Here is a 19,004-nt window from a genome sequence, read left to right as displayed (position 1 = left end):
CTTTAGCTATCAGATAGCTTTTTCTATCTCACGCTGAGATGGGGTTATACAGAGAGGGTGACAGCTGGTGTGCTGTGGAACAGAGTTAAGGACACAACATCAAAGCCAGAGTGTCTGCTAAGGAGGTCTTCGAAATGCTCTTTCCATAGTCACTCTGTTCTTGCTGAGCACCTCTTCGTCTGCAGTGGGACAAGTGATTGAGCTGTAGGTAGTCTTGACTGCACTAAAAAAGCCTCAGGTGTCACGGTTGTGGGCTAACTGCTGGATCTCCTGCGCTTTCTCTACCCATCATCTGTTCTTTAGATTCAAAGGTTCATAGAACCCTACAGTGCAAAGGGAGGCCATTCGGCCTATCAAATTGCACCAACTCTCTAAGAGAGTACTTATTCAGGCCCCCACTCTACCCCCCACCCACACATTTACCGTGGCCAGTCCATATAACTACACATCTTGGGACACTAAGGGTCAATTTAACATGGCCAATCAACCTAACCAGCACATCCTTGGACTGTGAAGAGAAACTGCAGCGCCCAGAGGAAACCCATGCAGACACAGGAAGAATGTGCAAACTCCACACAGATAGTGACCCAATGCTGGAATTGAACCCGGGTCCCTGACACTGTGAGGCAGCAGTGCTAACCACTGTGCCACCATGCCACCCTTGCGGGTTTTTTTGCTGGGGCTCAGCCTCTAGCCACCTGTACAGCTGCCTTCTTGCTCTCGAGTGCTGTGTGGTAACATGGTAAGTCCAGCAATGCATTAGGGAAGGAGATTGAGTCTAGGTCCAGAAACTGAGAGTAAAATGCTGCCGCTGTTTCTGTTACTTCAAGATGACGTTGGTGGATCCGTGGCATCTGGATGAAATTGGGCAGATTCTGCAGACGTGTGCCATTTATGTTGAAGAGTCAGAATACCTTATAGAAGGAAAGGAAGTGAAATGTTTTGTAAGGAAGCTAGTGTTTTAGTAGGTTTTGTAATTGAGGTTGATGATTTACATGCTATGTGGACTACTGAGTCACATTGCAAGATGTGTCTTGATTATATTCACTATTTAACATGTGATATGTGGTTTATAATTGACCACAATTTTCCTCTTAGTTCAAAATAAAAGCAAATTACTGCGAATGCTGGAATCTGAAGTCAAAGGGTCATCTGGACTCGAAATGTCAGCTCTTTTCACCCACTACAGTTGCTGCCAGACCTGCTGAACATAAGAACATAAGAAATAGGAGCAGGAGTAGGCCATCTAGCCCTTCGAGCCTGCCCCGCCATTCAATAAGATCATGGCTGATCTGTCGTGGCTCAGTTCCACTTTCCGGCCCTCTCCCCATAACCCTTAATCCCCTCTCTTATCAAGAACCCATCAACCCTCTTCTTAGAAATATTTAGCGAGGCAGCCTCCACCACTTCAACGGGCAGAGAATTCCAGAGATTCACCACCCTTTGAGTGAAGAAGTTCCTCCTCAACTCCGTTCTAAACCGCCCCCCCTTTATCTTGAGGCTGTGCCCCCTAGTCCTACTGTCTTTTTTGAGCGGGAAGAGTCTCTCCACCTCTATCCTATCCATCCCATTCATCATCTTATACGTCTCAATGAGATCTCCCCTCATTCTTCTAAACTCTAACGAGTACAAGCCTAGTTTATTCAGCCTCTCCTCATAGCTCAATCCCCTCAACTCCGGTATCAGCCTAGTAAACCTCCTCTGCACTCCCTCCAGGGCCAAAATATCCTTGCGCAGGTGCGGCGCCCAAAACTGCACACAGTACTCCAGCTGCGGCCTCACCAATGCCCTATACAGCTGCAGCAAGACCTCCCTACTTTTATATTCAATCCCCCTCGCGATGAAGGCCAGCATCCCATTCGCCTTCCTGACCACCTGCTGCACCTGCAAGCTGGGTTTTTGCGACTCATGCACAAGGACCCCGAGGTCCCTGCCGAGATTCTCCAATGTTTTCTCTTTTGGTTTTCAGTTAGTTCATGGGTACTGCATGTCGATTTCAGATATTAGAGTATAGGTTATCTAAGATAATACCTAGTGTTTTCTTTGTTTGACTCTGGTATAGTAAAAGTTCCCCTTTGTTAAACTGGAATTTTGTGGCTTCATTCTTTAAGTAAACAGCCGGCTCTCTTCTTTTTTAAGATGAAGAATTACTGGTCTCTACTGAGCTTGTAACAACCTCCAGAGATGTTGCCAAAGCTACAATAGAACCTGGCCAATTTTTAGTTCCATAGGGATTAGATGACAATTATTGGTTAATACTTTGTGGCATCTCATTCTGTAGCTGTGGAGAAAGGAAACCACTCTGTATCCTGCCAGGAAAAGAAGAATTGCAACATCAGGGCATTGATGAGAAGAGGTGAGAATAATATTTGAGTAACAGATAATTACCATAAACTTCTCAATTTCCTCCAGTCATGTTTTTACACAGTCATTATGTTTTATCCTCCACTTTCCACTATAATCACACCTCAACTGTTTGCTGCCGCTTTAGACATCGTTTAAAGGCTGTTGAAGGAACCTCTGAGAAGGTTAGAACATTTAAGGATTTGATTTGGTTTATTATTGTCACATGTATTAACATACAGTGAAAAATATTATTTTTTGTGCCCTATAAGGACAAAGCATATTGTTCATAGAGAAGGAAACGAGAGTGCACAGTGTAGTGTTGCAGTCATAGGGTGTAGCGAAAGATCAACTTACTGCGAGGGAGGTCCATTCAAAAGTCTGATGGCAGCAGGGAAGAAGCTGCTCTTGAGTCGATTGGTACATGTCCTCAGACTTCTGTTTCTTTTTCCCGATGGAAGAAGGTGGAAGAGAGAATGTCCGGGGTGCGTGGGGTACTTAATTATGCTGGCTGCTTTTCCAATGCAGCGGGAAGTGTAGACAGTGTCAATGGTTGGGAGGCTGGTTTGAATGATGGACAAGGCTTCGTTCATGACCATTTGTGGGGGTAATTTTTCTGCTACAGTTTAAGGATAGAATCATTTTTACCTGCATTGAAATCTTTTTAGTATTAAAGTCATTGCTGCCCCTGCATGTCTCCAGTTGTTGCTATGAAGGTGGCAAAAGGCTCACCAATGCATTCCTTTTTATCTTCATATTAAGTTGTAAAAAGCCTGCAAACTACCACTTTGTTTTTCATGGTGTTAGCCCACATATAAGGATTGCTGTCAAGTGACAGATTAAAAAAAATAACTTTCTGTTGATTTTGTTAGATTGTCCTGTGTATATTAGTCCAGACGTGGTTTGATGGACTATGAAGGCAGGGTTGGCAACACTGGCTGAATGTTTCCTGGAAATTGGATCATGTGACATTGGATCTCAAAACATCTGTCCATGTTTTACCAATGGCATATTGGTTGAATTTCTTCATCGCCAAATAAAATTGCCCAATTTTTTGTGTTGGAGAAACCAAAGATTTCATTGAGATTAATTAGAATGGGTGGGATTTTCCAGCCGCTCACCTCAGGACCGGAAAATCCTACGGACCTTTGCTTGGTTTGTGTCCCACTGCTACAATTCCCATTGCAGACGGGAAAGGAAGATCCCACACAATATTTATAAATCAAACAGCATAAAAGAATAGAAAGGATAAATCAGATTTAGACAATAGCTATTTATTCAAATGGGCAGAATTTAATTCCCATTCTCCATGAAGAGATCTTCTCACACATTGTTGGTCACATCTGCATTTGGAAAGCAACTTAGTTCCACTAACACTCAAGGCCACTGCCGGTTAACACAGCCAAGTATGATGCCAGCTTTTCTTACTATCCCTCCCTCTGATTCAGAAAATCTGGGTCAGATCCCACTCCAGGGGGGGGATTTTCCTGTCCTGCCCGCCATGGGAATTGTAGCAGGTGGGGGAACGGACCATGCATTGGTTCCTGAAATGGCCAACAGGTCCTGGGGTGGAATTTTCTGGCCACGCTCACCACAAAACCAGAAAATCCCACTGGCATGAAAGGCCGGAAGATTCCGTCCATAATCAATCTGCAAGTTCTTTCAGTGTACCTGTGGCATGCAACAAGAGTGGTAGCTATTCCTGGTTACCCATGCTAACGTAGGGTAGTACCCCTCAAGCTATACCCACTCGCCTTTCTCTAAAACAGAAAGAGATGCCCACAGTCCTTTGGGGCTGATTAGAAATAGACAATGGGCTCATTGTGAGTGATCAACTACACTAAAATCTCAGGCCTCTCTTGAAATGGAAGGCAAGAAATGGCTGAGACAATGGCTCCTTGGAAACACGCAAAAGTATAACTTTTTACCTATAAATGGATCTTGAACATCAAAGAAGGCAAAAAAAACTCTTCAAATGTGGGAATGCCGGTGAATGAACAAAATCCAAACTTTGTCCATATGGACACTGTCAGGAAGCTTTTTATTTGAAGGGGTATTTTGAAAACAAGTTGCCTATTCTTTGTCTCTCCAGCACAGTTGGAGATTAACCATTTTTGTGAGCCATACCATCATTTCCATTATTATTCCTCAGTTTTAATCAGAAGTTCCCAATGTTATTTTGGATTTGTCTTCTTCCTCTATTTTGTCAAGCTGTCTCTATGTCAGTGAGATTGCATTAGTTTTCACATCTATGCCAACACCAGCTCCACCAGCCAACATCCTCTCTCAACTCCTTCACTATTGCTAAATTATCAGACTTTCTATCTGATATCCAGTAATTTCCTCTAATTAAGTAGACAGAAGTTCTCCTCCAAACTCCATTTCCTAGCTACCAACTCCACCCCTCTCCCAGGTAACTGTTCAAAACAAAACCAAACCGTTCACAACCTTGGTGTGAGGTAATGCATTTTGGAAGGTTTAATACAGGTAGGAAATGTACAGAAATGGCAGAACCCTCAGGAATATTGATAGGCAAAGGGATCTGGGTGTACCGGTGCACAGGTCACTGAAAGTAGCAATGCAGGTAGAGAAAGTAGTCAAGAAGGCATACAGCGTGCTTGCCTTCAACAGCAGGGATATTGAATTTAAAAATTGGCAAGTTATGTTGCCACTTTATAGAATCTTAGTTAGGGCGCACTTGGGATATAGTGTTCAGTCCTGGTCGCCAAACTGCCAGAAGGATGTGGAGGCTTTGGAGAGGGTACAGAAAAGATTTACCAGGATGTTGCCTGGTATGGAGGGCATTAGCTATGAGGAGAGGTTGGAGAAACTTGGTTTGTTCTCACTGGAGCGACGGAGGTTGAGGGCGGACCTGATAGAAGTCTACAAGATTATGAGAAGCGTGGACAGAGTGGATAGTCAGAAGCTTTTTCCCAGGGTGGAAGAGTCAATTATTAGGAGCCATAGGTTTAAAGTGCAAGGGCAAGTTTTAAAAGAGATGTACGAGGCAGATTTTTTACACAGAGAGTGGTAGGTGCCTGGAACTCATTGCCTGGGGAGGTAGTGGAAGCAGATATCATAGTGACTTTTAAGGGGCGTCTTGACAAGTACATGAATGAGATGAGAATAGAGGGATATGGTCCCTGGAAGCATAGGGGGTTTTAGTTAGTATGGGCAGCATGGTCAGTGCAGGCTTGAAGGGCCAAAGGGCCTGTTCCTGTGCTGTAATTTTCTTTGATCTTTGTTCTTTGTTCACATTTGACTCTGAGCTGAGATTCCGACCAGATAGCCTTGCTTTTAGTAAGGCCACCTACTTCCACCTCAGTAACAACACCTGCTTTCATCCCTGCCTCAGTTCATCTGCTGTAGAAACCCTTGCCCATACCATTGTTGTCTCTACGTTTGACCATTCTACGTACTCTCGGCCAACACCTCACAGTCTACTTTCTGTAAACTTGACATCGCCCAAAGCTCCACTGTCTTTGCTTGTACCAAGTCTGCATCCACTAATAGCTCAGTGCATGCTCATTGGCTTCCAGTCAAGGGGATTGTTCATTTTAAAACCTTGTTTTCAATCCCTTCTCACACCTGCCCCTCTCCAATTCTATAATCTTCCCTGTCCCACAATCCTCCGAGATGTCTGCATTTAACGTCTGTGGTAGGTAAAATGTTAGAATCCGTCATTAAGGAGGAAATTGCGAGGCATCTTGAAGGGAATTGCTTGATAGGGCAGACGCAACACGGTTTCATTAAAGGGAAGTCGTGTCTGACAAATTTACTGGAGTTCTATGAGGATGTGTCTAGGGCGGTGGATAGAGGAGAGCCGGTGGATGTGGTCTTTCTGGATTTTCAGAAGGCGTTTGATAAGGTACCTCACAAGAGGTTACTGCAGAAGGTCAGAGGACATGGAGTTGGGGGTAGGGTGTTAGCGTGGATAGAGGATTGGTTGTCAAATAGGAGGCAGAGAGTGGGGGTCAATGGGTGCTATTCGGATTGGCGGTTGGTGACTAGTGGGGTGCCCCAGGGGTCGGTGCTGGGGCCTCAGCTATTTACCATTTATATAGATGATCTGGAGGAGGGAACCGAGTGTAGGGTGTCGAAATTTGCTGATGACACCAAGATTGGGGGAAAGGCAAATTGTGCGGAGGGTGTGGAGAGTCTGCAGAAGGATCTAGATAGGCTGGGCGAATGGGCCAGGAAATGGCAAATGGAATTTAATGTTGGCAAGTGTGAGGTGGTCCACTTTGGTAGGAAGAATGGTAGGAAGGACTATTACTTACGTGGCGAAAAACTGCAGCAGGCGACGGTGCAGAGGGACCTCGGGGTCCTTGTGCATGAGTCGCAAAAACCCAGCCTGCAAGTGCAGCAGGTGGTCAGGAAGGCGAATGGGATGCTGGCCTTCATAGCGAGGGGGATTGAATATAAAAGTAGGGAGGTCTTGCTGCAGCTGTATAGGGCATTGGTGAGGCCGCAGCTGGAGTACTGTGTGCAGTTTTGGGCGCCGCACCTGCGCAAGGATATTTTGGCCCTGGAGGGAGTGCAGAGGAGGTTTACTAGGCTGATACCGGGTTGAGGGGGTTGAGCTATGAGGAGAGGCTGAATAAACTAGGCTTGTACTCGTTAGAGTTTAGAAGAATGAGGGGAGATCTCATTGAGACGTATAAGATGATGAATGGGATGGATAGGATAGAGGTGGAAAGACTCTTCCCGCTCAAAAAAGACAGTAGGACTAGGGGGCACAGCCTCAAGATAAAGGGGGGGCGGTTCAGAACGGAGTTGAGGAGGAACTTCTTCACTCAAAGGGTGGTGAATCTCTGGAATTCTCTGCCCGTTGAAGTGGTGGAGGCTGCCTCGCTAAATATTTTTAAGAAGCGGGTTGATGGGTTTTTGATAAGAGAGGGGATTAAGGGTTATGGGGAGAGGGCGGGAAAGTGGAACTGAGCCACGACAGATCAGCCATGATCTTATTGAATGGCGGGGCAGGCTCGAAGGGCCAGATGGCCTACTCCTGCTCCTATTTCTTATGTTCTTATGTTCTTATGTTCTTATGTAACCAATTCTGGCTGACAACCTTCTCTGATTTTATTCAATCCACTATTGTTGTGCTTTTAGCTGACTCAGCTCTCAGATCAGGTATACTCCTGCAAACTTCTCTGACTTTCTAAATGCCTTTCTTCCCACAGACATTCCTTAAAATAACCTTGATCTGCCCTAATACCGCCATACCTGGCTCGGAGTGTAATATTGTATAATTTCTATGATGTACCTTGGAATGATATATAACATTGAGTGTAATATTGATGGAGGGTTATTGTTATTTTCCTCTCCAGCCACAATGGACAGCACGGTGGCACAATGGTTAGCACTGTTGCCTCATAGTGCCAGGGATCTGGGTTCAATTCCTGAGTTGGGTCACCGTCTGTGTGGAATTTGCATGTTCTCCCCGTGTCTGCGTGGGTTTCCTCCAGGTGCTCCGGTTTCCTCCCACAATGCAAAGATGTGCAGGTTAGGTGCATTGGCCATGCTAAATTGTCCCTCAGTGTACCCAAATAGGTGCCAGCGTGTGGTGACTAGGAGATCTTCACAGTAACTTAATTGTAGTGTAAGCCTACTTGTGACTAACAAATAAATAAATGTTGAGGGAGCATATTAGGCCCATCTAACTCTCTTTCCTGCGATCACATTCTATTCCTATTCATGCAATCTCACTATCTCTTTAACAGTTTCAGGGCTGAGGCGCCAATGCAAGACAGTAAAACTCTTCTAGCTCCTGAAGCATCTAACCATTTGGCCAGGCTGTACCTGACCAGCGACATCTGAATTGCAGTTTGCTGCCTGCATCTTACCGGCCATTCACACCACACTCCCGCCGCAGTGAAGTTGGAGAATTTGGTGCCCAGCCAAGTCTCCATTCACTGCAGCAGGATGGGAAAATCCTGCTGGGTTGAATGGCCATCTCCATTTAGGTTGAAGCTTAGGCCTCAAAATGGTTCTAGCCTTTTCGCCTCTGCATAAGTAGGTTGTCGATTGGCTACCCTAAAGTTCACCTAGATGATTTAATTTGACATTCAGCATTCCTGTAATATCATTCCTATTTATATAGTCAAAATATTCTTATCTGTGTGGCATTCTTCTTTCTTACTTATTGTTCAGTCTGGTATCTAAGTCTTCCAAGATTCTGTCATATATAAAAATATATTTACAAACGTTGTCAGTAAGTATTTAGTACAGTTATTTGAGCTAATGTATGCAGGACATTTATGTGGAAACAAGAAAACATTGAAGAAAACAGCCAAATCTGTCATTTCTCAATCAGTTCAATCCAATAATCTGTTTTCCACCCCACCCATGCGTTTCCTCTCATCCCCCACCCCACTTCCAGGAATGTACAGCAAATCCCACAACAGATCCTGCAAGCAACACTAGTGAAATGATGAGAACCGTACTCACTGAGATGAGACACAGCGTATGCCGAGCGAAGGGAAACCCCACCTAATTGTTTAGTCCCAAACAGAAGAAAGACTCACCACAACTACGTGACTCAGACATTGTACTTCAATGAAAAGATGTGAACTGCCATGCTGTTTGAAGCATGGGCTGGACTTTCCTCCCTAATGGATTCAAGATGGCTGGAAAAGAAAATTAATTTAGTTTAATTAATATAGCACCATATATCTTTGTCCAGTGCAGAATGTGGGTACCCCATAGCACTCACCAAGATATTACTATTTAAACCTTTCTGTAACATTTTAGAATCATACAGTGCAGAAGGAGGCTATTCAGCCCATTGAGTTTGCACCAACCACAATCCCACCCATAACCCCCATACCCCCATGCGTTCACCCTAGCCAGTCTCCCTGACACTAAGGGGCAATTTAGCATGGCCAATCCAACTAACCAGCACATTTTTGGGTTGTGGGAGGAAACAGAAAACCCGAAAGGAAACTCATGCATACACGGGGAGAATGTGCAGACTCCGCAAAGACAGTGACCCAAGCTGGGAATCGAACACTGCTCCCTAGTATTGTGAGGCAGAAATGCTAACCACTGTGCCACTGTGTCGCCCCATGAAAGCTGCATTCTCTTCTCGCAGTGAATGCTACCAGAAAAGAGACATTCAGGGTTGCAAGACAGTGCCCACAAGTAGAGGTGAAGTTAACAACCAGGTTTACTGTTCAAGATTTGTATTTCTTTTTTATTTCTGCCATTTCACTGCTGTCAGTAAATTCAAGAGTTCTTTCTCTGATGATTTTTATTTTTCCACGCATTTTAAGAACATAAGAACATAAGAAATAGGAGCAGGAGTAGGCCATCTAGCCCTTCGAGCCTGCCCCGCCATTCAATAAGATCATGGCTGATCTGTCGTGGCTCAGTTCCACTTTCCCGCCCTCTCCCCATAACCCTTAATCCCCTCTCTTATCAAAAACCCATCAACCCGCTTCTTAAAAATATTTAGCGAGGCAGCCTCCACCACTTCAACGGGCAGAGAATTCCAGAGATTCACCACCCTTTGAGTGAAGAAGTTCCTCCTCAACTCCGTTCTAAACCGCCTCCCCTTTATCTTGAGGCTGTGCCCCCTAGTCCTACTGTCTTTTTTGAGCGGGAAGAGTCTCTCCACCTCTATCCTATCCATCCCATTCATCATCTTATACGTCTCAATGAGATCTCCCCTCATTCTTCTAAACTCTAACGAGTACAAGCCTAGTTTATTCAGCCTCTCCTCATAGCTCAATCCCCTCAACTCCGGTATCAGCCTAGTAAACCTCCTCTGCACTCCCTCCAGGGCCAAAATATCCTTGCGCAGGTGCGGCGCCCAAAACTGCACACAGTACTCCAGCTGCGGCCTCACCAATGCCCTATACAGCTGCAGCAAGACCTCCCTACTTTTATATTCAATCCCCCTCGCTATGAAGGCCAGCATCCCATTCGCCTTCCTGACCACCTGCTGCACCTGCAAGCTGGGTTTTTGCGACTCATGCACAAGGACCCCGAGGTCCCTCTGCACCGTCGCCTGCTGCAGTTTTTCGCCACGTAAGTAATTTTGATCTTGTAACAAATGTGTTTCCCTCAAGTATTCCCATTGTCCTCCACTATGAATAAACAAGGAGAAGAATCAGGAGGGTGTATACAGGAACAAAAGGCTGATAAGGCACTATTTCATCTTGCCACCAATATCCACCCATCCAGAAGCTCACAACACAGCAGTAGCTTCCCTCAGTAACTGAACAATGCCACCACTACCCTGGATCTCCAGGGCCTCTTTATCAGAGGTCACACACCTCTAGCAGCAGTAACAATACCATCGAATGTCTAAGTTCCAGGTTTCCCTTCAGAAAGCATCAGGAGTAATTGTAATGGCAGCTATACATTGACAATGATGTATCGCTTCTCCATCAGCCGACTTCATTTCCTTTCTCATGAGTTTGCACATTATTATGAGAAGGCTCTCAATTATTATAGATCCGCTGGATTTCTCCAGGTGCAGAATGTGTGTCGATTACATACCTCTGCACGGTGCCACAGTAGTTAGCATTGCTGCCTCACAGCGCCAGGGACCCTGGTTTGAATCCAACCTTGGGTGACTGCGTGAAGATTGCATGTTCTCCCTGCATCTGTATGAATTTCCCCAGGAGCTCCAGTTTCCTCCCACAGTCCCAAAATACGTACATCAGCAGGGTCAGTGGGTACATGTGTGGGCTTACAAGGAAAGGATCTTGATAGATGCTCTGGTGCAGAGTCGGTACAGATTCAATGGGCCAAATGGCCTTATTCTGCACTGTAAAGGGTAAAAATTTCCATTCATGCACCTTTCAAAAATGCTGTAAACTTGCACGATGGGAAAATCACGTCAAGCAAGTGAATGCTCAGCTAGCCAGCAAGCTGCCACAATCCTCTCGCTTCAGGACAATTACAATTGTACCAGTGTTCATAATTAACTAGCAAATGTCTGGATGGTTGTTGGTGATCCAATTTACCCTCTGCAGTGTAGACTTATGGCCACGGTTCTCGTCCTGAGGATACCTGAGAGAGAGCACAAATAGAATGAGGCTCATGGCAGGCCAGGAATGTCACTGGACAGGCTACAGAAATGTTGTTTTCATAAATCACTGTTTGCCACCATGCTCATGAATTGTTGAGGTCTCTGCAGCTTGCTATCTGCAACTTAGTTCATGTTACAGAGGTGGAGGATGAACTAAACCACAAGATCGCCAAGGCCATGGTTGAGAGAGAGATCGCATGGTGAGAACTCTTTGCTAATCATTACTGCAGCAAAGTTCACTATAAAAAATCTTTAACCTACTGATGGATCAATTTTTCCTTTGGGATCTCTCTTTTGAACATGCACTCAGTCAGAAATGTGCTGATATTTCTCTTGATTGCATAGAACTATCAATGTGACCAGATAGAATCACAGAATTTTACAACACAGAAGCAGGCCATTCAGTCCATCATATCTGCTCTGGCTCCCAAAACAGCTACCCAGCTAGTCCCATATTCTAGCCTTATCTCTGTAGCCTTCTAAATTCATCATTTTGAATTATGTGTCCAGTGCTCCTTTGAAACCTCTTGTGGATCTCCCTCCACCAAACTCCTAGGCAGCACATTCCAAACCCCAACAACCCTTGAGTAAAGGTTTCATCTCATCCCATTCCTAGTTCCCTTGCTCTTCAAAACAGTCTTCAAACTGTGACCCCTAGTCACTTACATACCAACTAGTGGAAACAGAATATCCTTCTTCATCCTGTTAAAATTGTTCATAATTATGAACATCTCAATAATGTAACTTCTTAATCTTCTCTGCTCCAAGGAGAAAAAGACCAATTTCTCTAATCTTTCCTTGTACCTAAGATTTGTCATTCCTGGTATCATTCTGATAAATTTCCTTTGCACTCTCTCGAGGGCTTCAACATCCTTCCTTAAATAAAATGCCCAGAACTGAACACAACACTCCAAATGTGGCCTGAACAATGATTTGTAGAGGTGTGGTATCACTCCCTTGCTTTTATACTCTATGCCTCTATTTATAAATTCAGGGATCCTATAAGCCTTCTTAACAACTGCTTCAACTTGCCTGGCCCTTAAAAATGGCATCCCAATCTCAGTGGAGCATGTTCCTGGGTTTAAGAGTCCCTGCCCCACCACTGTGCCCTCTTTCTTTTGACAATTAAAGTGACAGGATCTGGAGAGAAAACTTGACAGTGAAACTGGAGAGTTACTTGCCAGTCTTCTCTCCAGAACTGACACTCTGCCAAAATTCTCATGAGATTCTGTCCATTGTTTCAATTCAACCCATGGTATGGACAAGAGAACCAATCAAAACTGTCATCACATGATCGAAACTGGTGGCAGAAGAAGCCAAAACCACAAGGGCAGCTTAGCCTGGAATACAATTATGTGAGGAATGCCATCTCTTGCCCAGCACAGGGAATGATGCTGACTTGAAAGTCACCTTAGGCAGAGAATCAGGGCTTAGTTGTTCTACCTACAAACTGGTATTAATTTTAACTACAGGAGCTTGGCCTGAATGTATCTGAAACAACCAGAAACGTCCGACTTACATTTCCTCCAGTGAACTAAAAGGAATGTTTCAACCCCCATCTTAAGAACAAGTGATCTGTTTCTTTTTAGACTGCTGGTAATCTAATTGCATGCTACATTTTTGGAAAATATACTTTCTTATGCGAGTGCATGTGCGTTTTGGGAGTGAGTGCTTCATTGTCCTTACATTTTGTGTGTTGTGAAAAATAAGTTGATTAAAACTTACAAGACAGCCTGTTTTGTGTCTGTTCTTTAATTAAAAACAGGAAAAACAATATCTTCTCAAAAGAATTTCTTGTTGTGGTTAGCCAAATGGTGAGCAAGGTGGAAATGATCCCACACCTTTCTCCATCTGGAACAAAGATCTAATCATCAGGTCAGGAGGCAGTAACTTCTGGGACTAAGAGTTAGAAAAGAAAGTGCTTTGAGAAGTGTCCTATTGTCATGTCTCCTATCTGCATCTTTCCTTTAGCCAGGGATAATGTTTGTACAAGTGCTGGATAGCATTTAGATGCATTTTAGTGAGGCTATGAACAGTCAACGTAAGTCTTATTTGAAATGACAGGCAGAGCATTTGTCAGGGCAATTGGTTGTCTGTTGCATCTGATTCTCCACCCAGGTGGCCATTTTCTCATGGAGATTGACATCAGCACAAAAGGTCAAAGACATCAAGGGTAACTCATGTTTGAAATTGATTTCTCCTGTCTCTCTCCAAGGATACGCATCTTTGGAAAATTCTGACAGAACCTCACATGTTTTGGGGTACTCCAGAATTGTCCTCTCCGTGGATCACTCTAAAGGCCCAACACCTTTGTTTAGCGGCTCAGAGCTCAGACTATTCTGTGCCACCCCCAACCCCCGACAGGGGCCCTCTCTACAGTCCCTGACTCCAAAATGTGTTCCTGCTCACCTGTAATCTGTGCCTCATCTTGTGATAATCTTGCTAATTCTACTGGAGGTCCCAATGAGGTCTATGTGCACTGGTAGAGGAATCACACGAGTTATGTGAGGCTACTTCCTGAGTTTGCCGAGGAGTTTTTGGCTTTCCTCAAACTCCAGTTCCAGTGTAATGCACGAATGACTGGCAGAGCGATATTCATGAATAAGAACCAATTGGAGAAAGGGTTTAAAGTCATTATTGAGCAGATTTTCACATTTCATCTATTGACAACGGCAAATTGATATTGGTGATCGTTATATACCAAATAATAGAGCAAATTCTAATTCTGTCACCAGCAATCTATCCTGATCTCTATGGCTTGCTCCATGGTCAGTGTGGCTATCATTGGGGGATCACATCCTGCTGCTCTCTCACACTGGCATTGTATGTCTCTTCTGCACGGTGAGACAGCAGAGAGTCTGACAATTATGAGAAGTAAATTGGATGGAGAAGTTCCTGCCTGTCCCAGATGATTGTGAGTTGTCAATAAGATGAGTGTGGCAGCCTTCAATCCAACATCTCACTTTTATCCTTGCGCTTTCTGGAGCCTCGGGAATCAGTCTGGAATTCAACTACTCAATCCTCTGCCAGGGTCCCTTTGGACTGGAATCCTTCTATGGCCAGTGACCGGGCACCATTACTCCCACTCTCTGATTTGCTGGTGTCATGTCTTCTGATTGCCATTAGTCAGAAACGATCACACTTGAGACTCAAAAAGCTGGAACATCAGCTGGTTCATTTCTTGCTGATCTCCTTGTGGCTGGTAAACTGATGCACTGTTTGTTATTTAGCACATGGACTGCAATGTGACAGTGAAATGTGACACCCCAGGATATATATTCACATAACTATTAGTTCATAGTTGTTTATAAATAGTGTAACAGTAGGAGCTTAGCAATATGTGCCGTTTGAGACTTCGACTGCAGCTGTTTTGTTATGGTGAGATGGAAACGGGATTGAGAAGTTCCAATATGAAATTGGGAAGAGGGATATGGATGTGGGAAGCAATGACACTTTCAAGGGACTTACAAAGGAAAGAGGGATTGTTTGGAAACAGCTCAAGAAGGTAGCTTACCATTGCCCCCTTATCAAGGGCAATTAGAGAAGGGCAATAAAAATAGGACTTTATCCTAAGAATCAACAAAATGGTTTTCATTCCACCAGCTCTCTGCAACCCCAGGTTGCAGTTTTGTGGAGGCTGTAAGTCAATTATAAACTGAAGGTAATTTGAATACTGGCTTCAGTTAATCATGAATACATGTAACTCATAGAATCCCTCCAGTGCAGAAGGAGGCCATTCGGCCATTAGGTCTGCACCAACAACTATCCCACCCAGGCCCTATCCCATAAACCCACATATTTACCTCACTAATCCTTCTCGGGACATCTTGGGACACTAAGGGGCAATTTAGCATGGCCAATCAACCTAATCTGCACAATTTTGGACTGTGGGAGGAAACCAAAGCACCTAGAGGAAACACACGTAGATATGGGGGGAACGTGCTAACTCTATACAGACAGTAACCCAAGCCGGAATCGAACTTGGGTCTCTGGCATTGTGAGGCAGCAGTGCTAACCACTATGCTGCCCTGGTCCTTAAGAGACACCCCATTGTGATTTTATGCTCTGAGAAAATCTGGTCCAGTAATTGAGGCCCTATCTACCTGTTCGAGTGAACACAAAAAACCCCAGGCACCTATTTACTTTATTGGTTCAAAAACAATGTACGTTAATGTAGCAAAGGATAGGGAAGCGTTGAAGGAGATGATATGGTCAGAGAGTGGAGTGTGTCAACCATGCGAAGGATGGTAGCCCTAGTATGTCTTCTGGCTCCCATAAATTAGAAATAATCACACTACAGACTCTAATACTTCCTGTTCTCTAAGTGACTGCTAGGCAGATGTAGTGTATATTACCTAGCACATGATTGCAGTGCAGCAGTGAACGTGGTGCACTGGGGATATATATATATTCGAGTATGCTGGAAAACCAATAACAAAATGTTATAAATTAACAAAAGATCAAATGAACAAATTAAAGGAACATCTGGGATATATACTCACATAACAATTGCTTCCTCACTCTTTGCGAATAGTACAATAATATAACAGTTGGGAACTTAGACGTCAAGGTACTAAGTTAAGAAGGCATGGCGAAACCTGTTCCAATTACAATCAAGTTTCCAACTCACTTCTCCCTACCCCACCCCTCCCCCCACTGGGAGTGCACCAGTTTTAGTAAAACAAAAATGTCCACTTCGGGGCTGGATTTTCCCTCTTGAGACAGGAATAGAAGTCTGGACTGTTTCCCCATTCCAAATCCATCCCACAGGGGAAAGCAGACACTGACCTGGGATTTTCAAGGAGGCACCCCCTTAATTGGCAAGGAAACGGGTTTCCTATCCAACTAGGGGTACCAAGCAGGCGCTCAAAGCTGGAAGGTCAATCAAAGGCCTTCCAGCTTGAGAGGAAGAGAAGGCTGCAATGATGGTAAGTAACAGAGAGGAGACTTCAACATGGAGTGACCTAGTATCCAACGTTTTCAAATCTTTAAGTGAAAAATAGATACAGCAACCAGAGCAGCAGTGGGTGGTGGGGATGAGATGAAAAGCCCCTCTAAAGGGTCCCCAGTGGCTATTCTCACACTCAAGGTAGGCAGCAGGGGCCTTTAGGTCTGCAGAGCCCACTTCTGCCCACCTTCAGGTATCTAAATTGGTCCCCATTAGTTCAAGAAACTGGAGGCCAACCAGGAACACAGACATCCTTCTTGAATTTTCCTTTATCAGATCCTTATTGTGTCCCATTCTCCCACGTCCCCACCTAACAGGGCCTGAAATTCAACCACATATGTGTGAATGATGTTACCAAGGGGCAATGTGTAAATAAGGAAGAATAGATGTCCAGGGATAGATACTTCCAGGAGTTTGAAAACAAAGTTACAGGAGGAGAAAGGAAAACTATTATGAAAAACACTCCTGCTGTAAGTGGATAAGTGAGAGTGGAACCAGGCAATGCAAACGTGCTGAGCAGAGGAGACAAGGCAGTCGAAGAGGATGGGTGTGGTTGGCAACGTCAAGGAGAAATTGGGTAGGATGGGAAGTGTTCCTGCAACAGGGCCATAATCACAGTTGATGATTTAAGGACATTAGAGTTAGGGTGGCCAATCATATGGGGCGGCTAACTAAAGGTGCTTTCATATTTTTTCCCATCTGCCCAGCTTGTTGTCTCTCACTTGCATTGACAGTTGGGCCTTTTCCATCTTGAACAGTGATGGGTCTCTTTGCATGATGCTGCTGTCCCTGCCTGCAATCACATATCCCCACAGATGATGACATGACCCAGTCATAGCAATGTATAAGTGGCCTTGGGCAATAGCCACTCTAGTTACACCCTGTGGCAAGGATCATTGTTCTGATTTTCAGTACAGAAGAATTGGATTGTATTTTTTTCCCTCCTTTCTCATCCTCTTTTGATTAATTTACATTCACACTTGATTAGCCTAGCGGCCCATAATGTATTTCTGTAATCAGAATTATAACTTTAAAAGATATTTCATTTATCCTTTATTGAGGTAGCACTAAATAATGCTTTGCCAATCAACTTGCTTAAACTTTTTCCTCAATACTTTGAGGTTGTTAATTTAAAACTGCAGTCTTAGCTGTTGGCCCTCAGTGCTGACTCCCCTGAACAACATCAAACTCAGTCATATTGTGGTTCTGGCCACAAGTTCCATTTCCTGTATATTATCTGTATGACTTACCACTGCTACTTCAGCAGCATTGTAATGGCAAATAACAGATGAGCTCAAATGCAGTGATCTTTGGCCTGGATTTTAACCCAGGAGGGACTGTGGTGTATGCAGGAATGCTGAGATAGCTAAGTGGAAGCAAGCTTTCACAAGACAGGAGGCTGCTGTCTGGGACCTCTGAGGAGTGATTGCTATTAATTAGTAAGGGAGGATTACTGAGGTATCAGCAATCACAGGGGAGGAGGTGTGCAACATAAGGCAAAGGCAGTTGGCCACAAGAAAAACTTATAAAAATTCCAAAATGTTATTTGCTTTGATCTTTGTTCAAACTGATCCTACTTCCCATTAAGTTTCTCCGGCAGTTCCAGCACTGGGAAGTGTACTAAACAGCGCAGGTCATCCAAACAAACATTTCAATATTGATGAGGTTCCCATCTGCTTATCATGGAAACTTCCCCATGAGCAGAGCTGACAAGGTTAAAATAATAATTTGGGATGTAGTGTGAAAACAACCAGTTGTTATTTTCAGCACCCACCTGCTTGTTACTGTGTTAAATTTGGGCCTTTTTTTCACTGCCTCATCCAAGCAAACTTAATTGTTATGTCAGTAACAGTGAGCGGGGAGGGAGGTTAAACTTGAATTAGTTCCTTTCTGTCTCACCATTTATAAAATAAAAAGCTGCCTAATTTGTTGGCAAATTAATGTTAGCTGTGGTCCAGTGCCTGAGAAACGGCAGCCACAATTATTTTCTACTTTTGTTCCCCTCCGTTTTACTGAACGTTGTTCCTAATGGTAAAAAAATCTATTGCTCTTGAAAGCAATAGTAAAGAGAGTTGGTAAAACTGCCATTAAGTGCCCTTGTTTTTAATCCTATCTTACATAGAAACATAGAACATAGGAGCAAGAGCAGGCCATTTGGCCCTTCGAGCCTGCTGTGCCATTCATCATGATCATGGCTGATCATCCAACTCAATAGCCAAATCTTGCTTTCTCCCCATAACCTTTAATCCCATTGGCCCCAAGTGCTATATCCAGCCACCTCTTGAATACATGCAATGTTTTGGCATCAACTATTTCCTGTGGTAATGAATTCCACAGGCTCACCAATCTTTGGGTGAAAAAATGTCTCCTCGTCTCCGTCCTGAATGGTTTACCTTGTATCCTCATTCTGTGACCCCTGGTTCTACACTCCCCCGCTATCAGGAACATCCTTCTTGCATCGACCCTGTCTAGTACTGTTAGAACTATATAAGTCTCTATGAGGTCTCCCCTCATTCATCTGAACTCTTGAGTTTTGAGTTTTCCTGGTGTGATTCCTCCAATTTTTCAATTGTTAATGAGCTGAAAGTCATTCATCTGAGCCCTGTTGATGCAAAAACATAGTGGAACATCCATCACTCTGTTACGCTAGTGTACCTATTTAGGCTAGAAGTG

The sequence above is a fragment of the Carcharhinus amblyrhynchos genome, chromosome 10 (genome assembly GCF_965287045.1).
Source record: "Carcharhinus amblyrhynchos chromosome 10, sCarAmb.v2.hapA, whole genome shotgun sequence".
Taxonomy (NCBI): domain Eukaryota; kingdom Metazoa; phylum Chordata; class Chondrichthyes; order Carcharhiniformes; family Carcharhinidae; genus Carcharhinus; species Carcharhinus amblyrhynchos.
Note: the sequence above shows the minus strand (reverse complement) of the source record.